The sequence below is a fragment of the Lethenteron reissneri genome, chromosome 19, assembly GCF_015708825.2.
Source record: "Lethenteron reissneri isolate LAM-NWPU_2019-01 chromosome 19, ASM1570882v1, whole genome shotgun sequence".
Taxonomy (NCBI): Eukaryota; Metazoa; Chordata; class Hyperoartia; order Petromyzontiformes; family Petromyzontidae; genus Lethenteron; species Lethenteron reissneri.
In genome coordinates, this window is record NC_083797.1 from 7,893,209 (window position 1) to 7,910,679 (window position 17,471).

Below are 17,471 nucleotides of genomic sequence, written 5' to 3' on the forward strand. Positions count from 1 at the left end.
AGGAGGAGGGGGGGGGGGGTGGCCGTGGGAGGGGGGCCGTGAGGGGGCGTGGCCGTGAGGGGGCGTGGCCATGAGGGGGGCGTGACCATAGGGGGGCGTGGCCATGAGGGGGGCGTGGCCATAAGGGGGCGTGGTCAATGAGGGGGCGTGGCAACAAGGGGGCGTGGCCATGAGGGAGGCGTGGCCATGGGGGCATGAGGGAGGCGTGGCCATGAGGGGGCGTGGTAACATGGGGCGTGGCCAAGATCGCCCCTCCCCCACACACACTTTCGCCTCAGTTTTATTTCACGCGTGTGAGTCCGCAATCGACTCGCTGTGTCGTGCGTCTCAACACATTGATTGGCAAAACAAAGTATCTTCGTCTCTCCCCAACACGCCTCTCCCCTCCTCCCCCGCCGCCGCCCAGAGAGTCGCTTAAGACAAGGTACTAATTACTATCTAATACAATAACAGTGAGGGGGTACAGCCGCTTGTTGTTTTACCTTGCGTCCTGTAGCGTAACGAAGCGTCTCGGGGCGCAGTTTTGTTTTTAATTTGTCACCTAGAGGTGGTGGTGGGGGGGGGGGGTCCCCTAATGTCAGCTTGTCACTAGGGAAGAGGACACGGGGACAAGGAGATGGTGCGCGACGGCGTTCCAATGGGAGCAGCATCGCAGCGGAAGGGATCCCCCTGAGCCGCCGCAGAACAGACGGTCAGTGGTGTCCCCGTCATCGCCAGACCATTTGACATCATTCACGCCGTGTTTATTCACAGATATAATAAGTTGCTACGGCTAAACTTGTGCTCGCTAGCGCAAGGCGACGTCGTCAGTGTCTTGTTCTCCATTCATTGACCATTTGGAGGGTGACAGGCACCGCGCTTCGTTGTGCCAACGTGGCGAGCGCGGTGCGCGCTGATGGAGTTGAGGAAATTGAGGACGAATCGGTGGTGGTGGTGGTTGTTGGTGGTGGTTGTTGTTGGTGATGGTGGTTGATGATGGTGATGGTTGTTGGTGATGGTGGTGATGGTTGTTGGTGATGGCGGTGGTTGGTGGTGATGGTGGTGGTTGTTGTGGGTGGTGGTTGTGGTGGTTGTTGGTGATGGTGGTGGTTGTTGTTGGTGGTGATGGTGGTGGTTGTTGTTGGTGGTGATGGTGGTGGTTGTTGTTGGTGGTGGTGGTTGGTGGTGATGGTGGTGGTTGTTGGTGATGGTAGTGGTTGTTGTTGGTGGTGATGGTGGTGGTTGTTGTTGGTGGTGGTGGTTGTTGTTGTTGTTGGTGGTGGTTGTTGTTGTTGTTGGTGGTGGTTGTTGTTGTTGGTGGTGGTTGTTGTTGGTGGTGGTTGTTGTTGTTGGTGGTGGTGGTTGTTGTTGTTGGTGATGGTGGTTGTTGTTGTTGATGGTGGTTGTTGGTGGTGGTGGTTGTTGTAGGTGTTGGTGGTGGTTGTTGTAGGTGTTGGTGGTGGTTGTTGGTGGTGGTTGTTGTAGGTGTTGGTGGTGGTGGTTGTTGTAGGTGATGGTGGTGGTGGTTGTTGGTGGTGGTGGTTGGTGGTGGTTGATGGTGGTGGTGGTTGGCTAGAAAATGTGTTTACGGTACTAATTTCTCTTAATCATACAATTTATAGATGTCCATGGCTACTGTATTTAAAACAGCTGTGCATGTGTGAACACTTGCAGTTACCTCCCTAGGTCGGCTTAAAAGTTACACAATTATCACTAAATTACCATTTCTTTAATTACACAAACACCTGCTATCCACAGTACGGGACTTTTTCCCCCCCCTTTGACTATAAAAGTGTCTAACTTTCTTACCACTTACCAACAAGTGACAAGTACAGTGCATTAGCTCCCCGTGGTGTGATGCTACCTTCACTTCCTTGTGCAGTTCTTGGGCGCGTTTCATTCATTGGGTTGGGTCTGCAGAGAGGCATCTTGTAACAGCATCTCGGACACAACCGGTAATGAGACTTGGCCAATACAATTCCCTATTCCCACCGGCTAACATAATAATTATTATGGTAACCTCCAATGTGTTCTTTTGGTTTCAAAGCCCCCTACGTAGGGTAATCAATGAAGTACACAGATACGTTCCTGCTTGGAATTGCACTCCATCATTTTGGATCCTTCATACCAACGTAGTCAGACCACTGATGACCATTTGTGGGAACAGGCTTTCTGCTTGCACGAGCAATTGAATGGTGCTTAAGATTGCCAGCTGTGCTCATTTTGCACGCTTTTATTTAACTCACTCTGTTGTCGTATCCTCAAATATTGTAACTCGATTTTAACCCACTTCCCAATGTGTTGTCGACTGCAAACTTGGTATACTTATGTCATACTGATGACAATACTATATTCTATCATTAAAGATATTTTTAAACATTCATTTTTATATGTTTCGGCTTGGGTTGAATTGTCCACGCTCTCAATTGACGTTGGCTGTAAATCACCACGACCCCTTTACGTTGTGACAAGCTTCGCGACCACTTCCCAGTCCCTCCAGAAAAACGCGGAGTTTTTTGGTGATTGTTGCGGGCAAAAATCGTTGATTATGCGGCACGTTTTCTTAAAAAATGCGATGGAATATGCGGGATATTTATGCAATTTTATGCGATTAAATTGCGGGAACTTGCAAAAACTGCGGTTTGATGAAAAAGAGAAAAAAAAGTGATTCCCCCAACACCCTATTCACTCGGCTACTACTTTAATGTAAAGAGTCATTTCTTATTACTTCCTATGATAAGCAAGCATACTACATCACAGAAAGTGCTGGGAATATTTAAGTTCTCATCTTGTTTTATTTCAGACCTTAACAAACAGATGGCTCAAACTTACAAAACATTGAGTCGAACAAGTTCTGTAGCTTTACAAAATGAATATGCTACAACTTCTGTAAAAATGAATAAATAAAATATTAAAAAATAAAATGTGTGCTTCCTGTTTTACAGAGGTAGCTATACAAAACAGACATCTTCTGTTAAAATAAGTGTTTTCAGTGCACAGTAACGTAAGCAATACAGTAACAGTACAGTCTTACAGTAATGTAAATTTACATACTACTAACAAAAAAGTGCAATCTTACAACTGTAATGAGTGACGTCACTTCATAACGTTCCCATGGCAACAGGGGAAATGGCTGCGCTTGTGTGAAGTAAACGCAACATTTTTCAACTTTCTGCTAAGATATATGTGACTTTTTGCAACGAAAATGCGGGGATTATGAAATCATGCAAGCCCGCATATTTTGCGCGCGGAAATCTGCAATTTATGCGGCGAAAGTGCGGCGTATTTGAAAAAACGCGCCCCCCGCATAAATATGCGGACTTTGGCTGATTTTGCGTGGAATCTTGCGATCGCATAATCGCGTTTTTCTGGAGGGACTGACTTCCTGGAATAGTGCAGTTCTGCCATTACGAATACGGTGCATTTCATTAAAGCGTGTTTAAAAAAAAGTATTTTTAAATATTACTTATTCTAGCATACGACGCCAGGAGCAGATGTTATTGTCAGCTCTTTGCGGCAGACAGGTCGGTAACGTTCCTAGGCTTGGTCGATGGGTTTGCAAGTAGTCGACCCCTGTACAGTGCACGCTCTCACGCGCCCTACTTTGGTAATGAAATCCTCACTATATACTCACAAAAGCTCCCCTGTCACATCAGAACACTGCACTGTAGGCTTCCAAACACGACCACTGGCTTGAACACACTCTGCCGAAGACTTGCCAACACTGCTGTAGCATTAAAACACTTAGCTGTGTACATCGTGACACTCCGCTATGGTGTCAAAACAATTCACGGTGCTATTAAAAGTGTCCCCCTGTGGACTTGCTGTATGGAGGCGGTTCAGGCATTGCCATAGATTTTCCCATGAGGTCTTCTGACCCTGGTATTGCACTGAGAGACCGAAGGGAGAGAAAAAACACAACACAGATTCCAGAATAAACTAGCCGTAACGTGCAGAGACGTGAGCTGAGATATAAGCTCAGAATGGAAATTCAGGATCACAATCATCAGCGCTATGCAATACTGTACTCGAATAGTCATGCAAAGCAATCTTGATTTGAAGCTTTCGTGACTGCAGGAATCCATACTCTTTGGTTCTTTCGGTAAAGTCACGTAGGTATAAAATAAATCACCTACATTACTTTACCAAAAGAACCAAAGAGTATGCAAAGCAATGTTTAGAAAACCAATAAAATGTGCGTATAATGTATAACCACACATTAAAAACCTTGAGACTTTTTTGCAATTTAGGTTTTAAATGTAAGCATTAATTATATATTTAATATCTTCAAAGGCAATTTTGTATAATCAATAATAACCTGTGTAAGGAACGCCAGATTTAGAGGCTATGCTGATCAGAGCATTTTTTTCCTTGCATGTGTTTAGCACTGTCAATTTAATGATATAGTCAAAGAGATGACTGCCCATGAACTTTATACAGCACAAGATAAATCTCATCCTGGGCTCTCAAAACATTTACGGTAAATGTTTACCTCTGCATTGACTGCAGTATTGCAACAAGGCAATGCTTATATTGATGTACCTTTTACAACATCACCTCTACAGTGCAAGAAACTCATTCATGCTATTGACTTTCTATGCTATTGTTCCCAAGTCTTTCATCTGTCCAACAAAAGAGATGGCCTCCGATAAGAGAGGCCCATTAAACAGAGAAGGTGCTAGGTGTCAGTGGCTGCATGCTGGCAGGCTTCGGGATAAATAATCTAATGTTGTTTCAATTAAAGACCCTTTTAAATATTCATTGCATTTGACATTTACTGTATTAAAACATTGAAGGAACACAAACAAAAATGAAAGGCTAATTAGAAAAGCAATTCGAATACATTTTTTTGCACATACACACGTCATTTATGAATGCTCAATATGTAGTATCTAATTATATTAATGTAATGCATATAATAGTGTATATGGCTATGGCACAATTACAAGCTTAACATCTATCCCCAGGGGATCATCACGTTTCAGGTTTCTGACATGGCCCATGTTTTACATTCTCTTATATCCAACACGGCACTGCATTAGGTAATTACTGTTATATACATTACATGCATGTGGTGATTTGCAAGCCTGCATGGAAGCCTGGGATATTGACTTAGGACTGGAGTTGCTAAATATCCATATACAGTAGACAATATTTAATTTTACTGTTGTTCAAAAATATACATTACATTATATGTGCATACAATACGTACTGTATATATAAAACGTTAGTGACCATTCACTACATGTATTGTCTGCTACGTCGTGTTGCTGCTGGGATGCTGTGCTGTAAACAATTAAATGATGATTAGCACAGTTGAATTGTCATTAAACAACAGTCAAGTAAAAAAATCCACTTCAATTATACTTTAGTTTGAGATAAAATTCCATGCATTTTATATAGTTGCCATAAATCAGGGGCAATATAATTTGTCACGTTTTTCATACTCTAACCGTTCATATTCATGAATTAGCTACATTACTGTCAGTCATTTACATTGAAATTTTAATTGATCCATTTGCGGTTAGGTTTGTATTGAAAAGGTCGTCCAAACTGGTGGTATCAACATCATTAATATGTAAAGATAGTTTCATCTGCCACATCCCACATATGTGAAAAACATGTCTGATTTTTGTCATATTCTGGTATTACCCTATCACTATATCATGGATGTGTAAATGGAGCAATACTCTAATATTATAATGAACCATTTAACTTATTTCAGAATAAAACCTTATATTATTCTGCCACTAATCTCACATTTTAGGCTCTTATTACAATTAGTGGGCGTTTATTGACATGTGTGGATACAGAATTGAGTCTGGCCATGGACGAAATAATGTTTGACTTTAGTACATGTGGAATATTCCTCCTATTTTTTTTCAGATCACACAATGTGGACTGTGTAAGTAAATGTATATGAAGTTATTAATTTAATCGCATAAATACAGCTGACAGTCACTTCACACCCACGCTTAATCAGAATCATGATGATGTAATGCTTAAAGCCTAATTGAAGGCGTTTATCCAACTATGTGACGGCTTTATCTTGTTTCCATAAACCTCAATGACAAGGATATTGAAATACTGTCTGACTTATGCTGTGATCAAATACAAATAAGATAGTATTTGATTTGGCATTTCATATTGGCTTGCTCTAAATATAGGTAGCAAATATGGTATAGAAATATAATTTATTTTGGCAACATTCTCCAACTGCTGTTTGAATTCACATCTCATTTGTGACCAAAGAATGAATTTTTGTTTATCATATCACTTTATTAAAAGAAAGGTTTTACTGGCTGGATTTCTGCCTGGATTACTGGCGTGCGGGAAAGTGCATGGTGATGATGTCACCGCATTCCACAGTGTTGAACCGGGTTCATGCATCACGCTCCCCACCCACCCTCTGATTTGGCCGTGTGTCCCACACAAATGCGTGGAATACACTATCTTGCTATCATATACTATATTAGAAAAAAGTTTGGTTGGGTGGAGGGTCAGATGGTCGGTTACATTCAAAGAGCATTCAGGCTGTTGGTATATTATATAGATAAAGCATATTTAAGAACCATCTGTAATGTGGTATTAAGAATATGCCAACATTTTTTTCATTTTATGTATAATTAGCAAGGTAAGACCTCAAGGGACCCTTGACCAAAATGATGAAAGCAAAATAAATAAAAGTACAGCAATGAAGTAATTAGAAATCAGAACAAATGTTGTACTTTATTTTTTGGTACGTGTGTAGTGGATTCAACTGAGTCGCAGATGTACTTCTTAGAGGCAACACATTCATTACACCAACATGTAATACACAAAGGGGTAGCTGCCTCTTTACCAGATAACAGCCTAGGGTGGTGGACCACCCGGCTAAACTACACTAACACACTGGGAGTTAACTACAGTGGATCGGACCTCGGCTTGGGTCCGGGTCCACGTGTTGGAGACTCTTCTTCAATGTAGAACGTAGATCTTCAGATGACGGTAGCAGCTCTGAACCCCGGTCCTTGTGGGGATCCCCGCTTGTATGCTCCCGGGTTGTGGCCGGCCCCACCCTTGGCCACGCCCACCTTTGAGAGAGTCCTGGCTCTCTCTCGACCCTTCCCGTTGGATCTTTCCCCCTGCCCGTAACCACTCCCTAGCCCCCACCTGGGGCCCCATGTAGACTTTACCGGTCATGTGCCTTTGGGGTCAACCAGAGTGCCATGGCCCAGGTTAACCTTGTCCCTTGGCTGACAGTCTTCCACTCCCTCCGGTAGGAGACAGCATTGCACGCCACGCGTGGTGCCACTGTGCTATCCCAGCGCTCACCAAGCCCTCACTAGGGCTGGTACTACACCCATCTACGGGGTGTCAATGCATCGCACGCCTGCCTTGCTAGAGCTGCCATTGCTCGGTGACATTCACGATGTTGCTACATACGTGATGTCCGCTATGTGAGTACACCGCACACCATGCCCCTCTAGGGCCGGCACCATACAGTGACATCCGCGATGTCACTACATTACCCCCCGCTTCGTAGCACACAGCTGTCCTGGCTGTCAACTCCCCCATAAAACGAACTAAGTGAGTAAGGCGATAAAAGAGTGAGTAAAAAAGTGATAAAACGCTATGTGTGCCTCAACAATAACAATTACCAATTAAATACCCAAACCCACCTTTACAATAATTACACTATTAACAAATGTACACAATCAACGGGGAAAAAGGGTGTAAGCCCCGAACAACAACATGTGAAAAAACGAAAACACGCGAACGCTCGGAATCCCCTCCATCACCCACACCTCCCACCTTCACCGTGTAACAACGCCCGCAAGCACAATAATGGCTAGGTTCAGCCAATATCTGATATGACCCAACGAGCGCAACAACCAACTGACAGTGTGGGAGCGTGTGTGCATGGGGATCACGAAAACCAAGTCTTTGATCGAGTCCGTGTGGCCAGGCCCCCAGGGGAGGTGGGCTCGCTCACCCTGGAGGTCCCGGAGGGAATGTGCAAATGTCCCGTCGAACCCGGCTCCTCACAAAGAGCAGTAGGCCGGGTCGACAGGTCCTCCTCTCCCGAACCCAGCGAAGACGGCGCAGGAGAATGCTTGGGGGACGTCAGGCACGTGGCACCTGAGGACGGAATGAGATCACTCCGCTGAGGACCAACCTCAGCGGGCACACACCTCGGCTCGTCGAACACACCTGACACTCGGCCCCTGCGGTGTGGAGATAGCACGAACTCGCGTGGAGCGATGAATGGCTTAAGGCGGGAGGGATTTGCAAATCAACTCCGCTGCCCCAAGCGGATCTGGACACACTGTGGCCGAACAACCCGAATCACATCAACCAGTCCTCTCCAGGATTTCAACAATTTAGGCGACGTACCCACTGGTACCTGTGGACAGTGCAACCAGGCTCTGTCTCCAGGTACCCACTCATACGTAGAAGCACGGAACCCATTGGCTAATTGGCGCAATTTGGAATTTACCCTGGAAGCTTCCCGTGCCTCGGAAAGCTTTTGAAGAGTGAAGAGTCCAAAATGTTAGATTTATCCTTGTTGGGTGTGGCTTGTAATTGAACATCAATCGGGGGATTGTGTTCCCTTCCATACATATGTAATGAGAGCCTATGTCCGGCTCACGTGGTGATTGGCTCTGCCGGTCCTGCTCTACAGCCAATGGGGGGAGAGCCTGGGAGCATGGCCCTGGCAGTGATCGAGGGATGTCAGCTAGGATGATTGGTTCTGCTGGTCTTGGCCTCAGCCAATGGGAAGACAAGTCAGGGGCGTGGTCCCGGGAGTTGATGGGGGAATCTGGAACATTCAGCGCAGGCTATTAAGGATTGGCAGGAGCGTACCACGTGACCCAGGCATTTAATAAGGGAAGAGCCGAGGGACACGGGGTCAGACAAGGAACGAAGAGAGAGAGGGGCCACGCGCGAGCGGGGCTCCGAGTGCCACGTCGGCGGTGCGTCTCTTGCGATCTGTCTGCCCACTTCCCGTTGCCTGCCAGCAACGGGGAGTGCTTGTGAACTGAGATAAGTAAATAAAAGGACCGATTCCACAAACCGTCTCCAGAGTATTATTACACATAAAAAACGGTAAATAGCCGGTGGATGCGTGAGGGGCCATCTATATGTGGCCAGGACTCTGGGAATGTGTAGGTCCCCATCGAGTTGGGACGCGTTAACCCGATGGCTTATCATAGAGGTTAGAGTCCTGTGCAGCCGCTCAACCATGCCCATCCGTCTGCGGGTGTGGCGGTGACGTGCGTACATTCTTCGTTCCCAACAAATCGCAGACTTCACAACAATTTTGAAGAAAAATTATTGCCCTTATCGGTCAAAATACGTTCGGGAGTACCCTTGTCCATCACATAACCATTGAGGAATGCCTCGGTGATCGTCGCTGCCGATTGGTTGGGGAGCGGCCAGGCCACGGGCCAGCATGAAAAATACTCGACGCCCACAAGCAAATACTTATTCCCCCGAGGGGTAGTGGCAAATGGACCAAGGAAGTCCAGAACAACAAGTTCGTTTACGCGTGAAACCTGAATTGATTGTAACGGTGGACATCAGGGTTTCGCCGGCTGCTTCCGCCGCGCACGCTGCACACATCCTTTGAGCAAATTAGCGACATTTTCAGCCATGGCAGGCCAAAAGAAGTCTAACTTGAGTGTGGCCAGCGTCTTTTGCACGCTTGGGTGCAAGAGGCCATGCTTCTCTAGGGCCGGCACCATACAGTGACATCCGCGATGTCACTACACGTGTATAGACAATTAGTTTCAAATAATGTGTTTGCGATGTAGCATGTATGACAATCTTTAGAATGAATGTGTCCAGAATACCTCAACGTTTGCAGTATTCATACATGTGCAATTGTGTAACCTTCCCTGACATTGGCATTTGCCCTCACGTGTGCAGTCGTATCAACTGCTGTATGTCAATCACCTGTCGTTTGATAAGGGACATTTGCTACTTCCATAAAATTAGAAAGGTCATGAAGATGAGCGCAGTGCATGTATAATTAAATTATTTAACACTTTCATCACAGCACATCCATCACATTTAATATAAGGAATTGCTTACGTATTGGGATAACTTGCTTTTCCCATTGCACATTATGTTTTACATTATACTTTAAAATACACGAATATACATTTTATCTTGTTCCCATCATTTTTTGAAAATCAAACTGTTCTAATAATGTTTTTATTAAATCAATAGATATACATAGACCGTTATTTCGTCTATTCACGTTTCCTGTGGGCCATTCCCTAAAGAACACTGAACACATCATCTGTTGAAAATAGATTTCTGGTAAACACAAACATACAAGGCAAGAACAGGGAACATGGATCTAAAATCACTGAATGACCATCGCAATACAATCCATACAGCCATCCAGTAGAAACATCGTGGAGAAAACACATTTCCCTTATATTGTATGCAGCTCTTTGCGACACAGAAGCCTCTTTCCTATGCCAATACTTATTCATTTGTCGAATTGGTGAGCCATTGGTTCCATTCGAGGTTCACCCTTCATTGGTTCACTTTTCTATCGTGAGGTTAGTATTCATTGGCCCATACTTTACCTGGAGTATAGCCAATATACACACTGACCATTTTGATAATTGTTTTTTTACCCTTTTATCTGGCAACAAAACTGACACCTTTTTTACAAGGAGTCATGTTTGCATTGACCACAATACCTGCGGTCGGAATGCAAACAAAAAACATAACTCTGATAATGTATGCACTGTCCTTGAAATTGATTGGTCCACACCCGAGACAGCTTTCCTTAAAGCCTAGTCTCACATGGTGTTGGACCAGATGACGCCAAAAGGCGCACTGACCATTTTGTATTACAGGTAGGAGCAACAGTTCCACACTACCCACCAGGGATTATTTGTCTGTCTGTCGTGCATAGCCACGCCCTCGATTTGTATTTCATAGAGCGCTTCGGGCGCACTCAGCACCGCGTGACGTACCGCCCCACGCAGCTTGCGCCGCGTGACACGGATCGCACGAATGCGCTGTCCAACCAAGTTCCTACCTGCCCACTCCGAAGGAACGTGTTTGATCCATGGCCATCGCTTTCATGAGTACAGCTTTCCGATGTTGATTTCTATTGTCACGGTTGCGCGTTTGCTGGGAGAGCTGTAGTGTCTTGTCGAATTGTCATTTCCAGCCAGGGCTTGTCTTTGAACTATACTCTTAGGTTTTTTTTTAGGTAAAGTCACGTAGGTAAAATAATAATAATAAATTAAAATAATAATAAATGAAAATAACTCAATTAAATCACGACGTTTCAAAGGCAACACAAGTCTCTGTCTTCAGGTGGGACCGTCACAGCCAAATTACTGTATCAAGTGAAGACGGAGACTTGTGTTTCCTCCGAAACGTCGTGGTTTAATTTAGTTATTTTAATGTATTATTATTTTATTTTATTAATATTATTTTTTTTACCTACGTGACTTTACCGACAAAACCTAAGAGTATGAATCCTTGCAGTCACGAAAGCTTTAAATCTAAAATTGTCTTTGAACTCTTTGGAGATCAGGAACAGTGATTCACCTTAAATACCCCACGCCAAAGTGTTTTTATATTGTTGACCCTGCAAACGCATTGATTTGGAGAAAGCCTTCAGAATATTTATTTACACTGGAGGAATCCATGTGCTATAAAGCTATTTTTCACAGATGTTCAGTAGGGACTGGTAAGAATGTTACAACAAATAGTACAAGGAAGGTTAACAAATCACCCAGAGACATATAAATAAAACTAAACCATCCTCACCCTACCAGGCAAAGCCCACTGAGGCATTACTTTATTTTTCAGAAGTGACCTGGCCACCAATGATAGCTCAACAAAGTGGCCCATTACGTGGACATTTATGCTTGAATTTACTTTTACAATTTAGACCGAAGAGTTACATTGTCATCAACTTGTACATACTATTAGATTTCAGTTCGTTGACACATTTTCAATGATTGTTTTTATTTACCCCTTTGGCAGTTAGGTAAGATGTATGGCATAGCTCAGGAGCGAAGATTAATTACAGTGATTAGGTTTCCTCTGGTAATTGATCGGTGTACTTTGCAGCTATATGGCACTTGTCATGTTATATTGTTTGCACACAGGTTAAGCCTATTTGACGCTTTAAACGCCTATGATTGTATTTTAAGTTAAAACTTTGAAGGGCATTTTCAAAATGATCATCAATAAATTGTGCAGTGCTTCAGATACCATTTAACATAGTTGAATATGCCTTTGACCATACTGCGCCAAATCACATCAGATCTTGGAAGCTAAGTCGAGTTTAGCCTGTATATTGCTCATATACAATGAAGAAACAGGTGTTGTCAATAGGGTACCGTTCAACAAAATTCATCATTGTCCTGTTTTAGGCTCCAGCTTGCACCAATGTCTACCAATGTGTGGAGGGCCTCATTCGGCAATGGATCAATAAAAAGGGCCATTATATTTCACTAGCTTTTTTGCCCTTCCAAGGACGGGTGGAAATTGCAGTAAATCTGAAATATTCAATAGAAAAATTGTTCAGCTCATGATTATTAATGAGGGGAGGGGTGCGGGATGTGGAGTGCGCGACCTTCTTGTGCGTTAAGTGTAAATTTCTACGTGGACATGAATATTAATGAAGGGGGGGGGGGGGGGGGCTCTTGCAGTGATGTCACGCACGGTTATAGCGCTGTGCTTCGTACATTTATTTTTTACCGTCACTTTCTTTAAAGAAACGTCATATTGAAGCGGCTTTGCATAATACATTTTTTAATTCAGCTCGACCTTCTGCGTTAGTGTAAAAATCCACCCACTCATGAATATTAATGAGGGGGGTGGGCCTCATGTGGGAGTGACTTCACACGCGGGACGGACAGACATTTCTGGGTGATTATAGTAGGTAATTAATTTTTTTTTCATAACAATAACTGATATGTGCAGCAACAAAAGCAGTTTTATTTTGCATGTCTGCAATATTTTAACAAAGACAAATGCCGTTTAAAAAAGCATTGCCATCTTTAATGTTGCTGGAATAAATATGGTTGTAAGGAGATCAAGTGGACGTACTGGAGTGTAAAATGTCCAAGTGGTTCTGGCATTGTAGTCTAAAAAGAACAAACTGTCCTTTTATTAAATATAGTAATCAGCTGATAAATACATGCTTTAGAGGGAGGGCTTATACATTAATAATAATAATAAAAATGAATTTCGAAATGTGTCTTTTGAATCACAAGACTATATTTTATGAAGATCGTGTATTGGAATGTTTGTCCATTTAACCGTTATAGTGAATGTATGACGGAGGACATGGTACTTGGAAAACACTGGAAGGTCTGTACAGATGGTTTTGCAAACCACTCGCTAAATGGGTGGTGATATGGCAGCACGTTTTGCCACTTGTGGCAAAGGTTCACGGTTCCAATCCATCGGCTGCCCTGATTATTACTGCGAGTGTATTAACCGCAAATATACATGCCATTTGCTTCATAGTGGATGTTAAAGATCCTGTGATGTCATTTGCAAGAGGAGGCCATTGCGTGCCGCTGTCACGTTCCAAATTTTAAAAATGACTCTGGCGGGATTATAGCATCCCCCCCCCCTCCCCCGACTGCAAAAAAACGTTGTAGGGTCTCTCGACTCGGTGACGCTTCTTAGGTAAACAAGTCGAATAATATAATAAAACTGCCGCCATCTGGCCATTTTGTAGCACAGTGCGTTTTGATGCCCCAAAAATCTGAATGATCCGCAAACCTTTGCTTTGAAAGCACTGGATTAGAAGTGTGCGTTACAATTATGTCGTGGACAGATGTGTCATATATTTAATTTGTGATGTTTCCAAGTTGATGTTATTTTATATCCATCCACAGTATATGTTCGATATGTATGTCTCTAAAATATTTACTGGAATTTATGGGATGCCAAATATTGCTTTCCTGTGCATGGAATAGGTTTCTTAGAATTGATTTAACATGTAGGCTTTCGCGACCAATGTTGTCCATAATCAAGGTGATGCACTTATATGGTGAACTCTGTTTACTTCTTTGAGCTGATGTGCCAGGGACTTATCATTTGATAGTCTGTCTGAATTACAGTTCATGTATGCATGTTTTCCTCAATTAGGTTATAAGCCTAAGCTTTATTGTCATAGATGTATAATGAAATCTTCGTACATATATTTAATTTAATTTACCGTCCTTTGGTAATCCGCTGATGGATGAAGGTCGCTGGAGTTGTTTGAGCACTATGTTGGTCAGTGCCTTTTTTGTAAAATATCTATATGCTCAGTGGGCCTTACCTAGTCAAATAAATATACATTTAGAAATGGTCGGTGGGAGCAGGATCGGTTCAGATCGCTTCTTTAAAATAACTAATAGCTCATTTGGCTTTACTTGGTTAAATTAAACATTTCCATTTAAAGCTTTCGTGACTGCAGGGATTCAAATTTCAAAATTTCTTGCTGTGGTTTTCATACCTGATGATGATTGCTTGTGTTGCAATCGAAACTTCGTGAGAATTTTATTGTTTTATTATTTTATTATTTCCCTTCTACGTGACTTTACCGAAAGAACCAATAATGTAAATGAAACATTGTTTAGTTTAAAATTTTTTTTTGTAATTAGCTGAATTTTTCTATACTTTTAACTCCTTTAGTCTTTTTTTAATTGTCATTTTGTGTAACTTTCTGACCCGCCCCTAGTGGACATTTCTGAAAAAAAGAGCTTCATAGCTCATCGGATTTCTCCAGGATGAAGAAAGAATCTGATGTACCTCTCGCCACTGATTTTCGCCATGGCTGGTATTCAGACTTGGACCGCAGGGTTCAAAGCGCAGTGGATGAACTACTGCACAACCAAAGAGATGCTTACATTTGGGACAGAAATGTGTGATCAAGATAAGTCTTGTTCATTGCCTTGCTGAAAACATCTCTTGTGTTGTGAGTAGCTGAATATGAGTAGTAGAGATAGTGCAAGTTCAATTATGATAGCACTTGTAAGAGCCCGTTAACAAGAACTGCATTAGTATTGTAATTGGTGCAGCAGAGATGCTTTGAGTGCACATCTGGCAAGGCTATGCCTTTAAATAAGCAACTGTTGTATATAGCATGTAACAATTATCATAAATGTACCTTAAAATTGTATTTTTCTTTTATTTAAAGTTAAAACATTTAAGTTTATACACAATCGTTATCCTGTATCACATTTTGTGACCCCTGCATTTCAATGCCGTGAACATTATTTCTATACATATCACCAAGTTAATTGCATTGTACAGGTGTTTCAGATTTGTCTTGTTTGGAGGACATTATGCTTGATCTTTTTGGTGTGATGAGTGGTATTGCCCTCAGTTGCCATTACCCCTACTCTGGCCACTGTGGTATATTCCAGGCTGCAGTGTCGATGTGAATGGGTTTTGCCTGCTACAGTCAAGAGCTGCAATGAAAGCCTAATTGTAAATGCTATAATCAGCTGTTTGTCATTTACGGTTCATGTTGATCTAAAAAAACAGGGTGTTTTGCCTGGAGACATTTATTTTATGCTGGGTATGTATAACAATGTTTCGTAATATTGCTCTTGCAATTCAGAAGGACTTATTTCTGTATTGTCTCTATGACATTGATCAACATTGCTGAATGTATTGCAGTAATGACTTGCTTCATGCGCCGGATGTTTTTTTCTTGTTCACTTTTTGGTGAAAATGTGCCTCTATATCTGTCAGGACCGATGGGTGAAAAAATCCTCAAAATTACATCAATCAAGCCCTTAAATGTGTAGGTATACTTGTGTATCAAATGTTAACCTTATTCAACATTTCTATTCGTATGCATTTACAATTTTAGTGTTTTTATTCGTTAATATTTACTTTATAGAGTGCGCATACGAGGCTTTGGGTTGATTCTTAGATTTCACATGTAGACAAGGACTGTGTCCACAATGTTGCTGGGTTGTTAATGTTTGCTCCGGTTTCTGCAGCCCGTTTCGGTGCCTGTCCCGCCACTGCGTGTGAGTGTGTGGTGATTGGTGGTGGGGGGGAGATATAATCCCGTGTACAGTGTCGTTACCCGAGCCACACAATATAGCAAGGTGAAGCAGTAACTAGAGCGCAGTAGGGCTCTGCATGGCCATTGCCATGCAGAGTAGTTAAACGTGTTGTAAACACGCAGCCTTGGTGGGAGCTGCTTTTCTGCCGTCCGTTCTAATCACGTAAAAAATGTACCCGTAAAAGCAAAGTTTTTCACTATAAATCCTTTATATGCGTGGCGGCTAGAGTCCTCTCGTCCTCTGGCTTGAGATGGCTGCCACCTATGGGTCAGATGATTGTCTGCCAGTATTAAGCAATTGGTAATTAAATATTTAATTTGTTTTCCCTAAACAGTGTAACATTTTGGAAAAAAAATTTCACGAAAATTAATTGTCTCGCACAACGAGCCTGTGTGCAAAATGTCAGCTCGATTGGATCACGGGAAGTGGGTTAAAAAACGACCGAAAGATTTGCACGGTCGTAAGCAAGCAAGCAAGCACGCACGCAAGCAAGCAAACTTAATATAAAGGATTTAAAAAGAGCAACTCGGAAGAGTTGCTGCAATTCTTGACCTGTCCACTTGATAGGTCGTAGCAGCATTGTCTCGTGATTTATAGTGCAAAAAAAAGCCCGAATGTTGGACCGGTATTTTGACATGTGCAGCATTAAGATCTGTCCATAATAAAGGTTTTATGGGTGAGGTCGCGTATGTCATTAACCAACCACCCTACTCGACACATTGAATTCATCAAGTTTGTCACGTAAACTAAACGTAGCAATTAGTTACTACTTCAGTTCACCGAAAGCCTGTGTCTTAAACCAAGATCTGTGTTGGAATTAGTGTGTGAATGCACGCTACAGTTAATCATTGTCAGCCAATATCTGTCTATTGCTCGATGATGGCCTTCCAAAGCAGGTTGCTATTGTGCTCTTGGTCTTGTGATGTGCACATGAGCTCATTTCATTGCTCCGTCTCCAAAGTGAATATCCCCTCCAGCATGTTTCCTCCTTTGCTTGGCACTTCCTCATGAGTCCCGAAGACCGGCCATCATCTCTTGCAGTGATGTGTCCTGCTTTACCCCACTTTTCTTACCGGTCAAAACGTTCCATAAACTATCTGCTCGTCTTTTTATCGTTCAGTGTTATTCTGTGCATGCATCTCTCCATGCTTCTTTACGCAATTTTTTAATATCCCCCCCCCGCTATTTTCATTGTCATGCGATTCATGTGATATTAGGTCATATATATTGATTAAATTATTCCTCTTTTGCTCAATAATATTACTTTCCGTAATGTACAGTCGTTCAGGTTTTCAATTAGCACTCCAACCTGAGCAGGTTCACCTCCATTATTAATTATAAAATATTCTGCAACTCCCTCGCAAAGGTCATACATCGCAGGAATTAATTAGCATTTCAAATAAAGAAGAGGAAGTTCAAAATGTCAAGTGAAGAAGCAAACAG

The 17,471-nt window shown here is 42.7% G+C and overlaps 1 long non-coding RNA gene across 1 annotated transcript; it reads left to right on the forward strand.

Annotated features, from left to right (window-relative positions):
* Window positions 1-225: 225 nt before the first annotated feature.
* Window positions 226-17,086, forward strand: LOC133344234 (uncharacterized). Its single transcript, XR_009755332.1, has 3 exons — window positions 226-424; window positions 593-691; window positions 14,687-17,086. It is a non-coding gene; the product is annotated as an uncharacterized LOC133344234 (long non-coding RNA).
* Window positions 17,087-17,471: the final 385 nt, after the last annotated feature.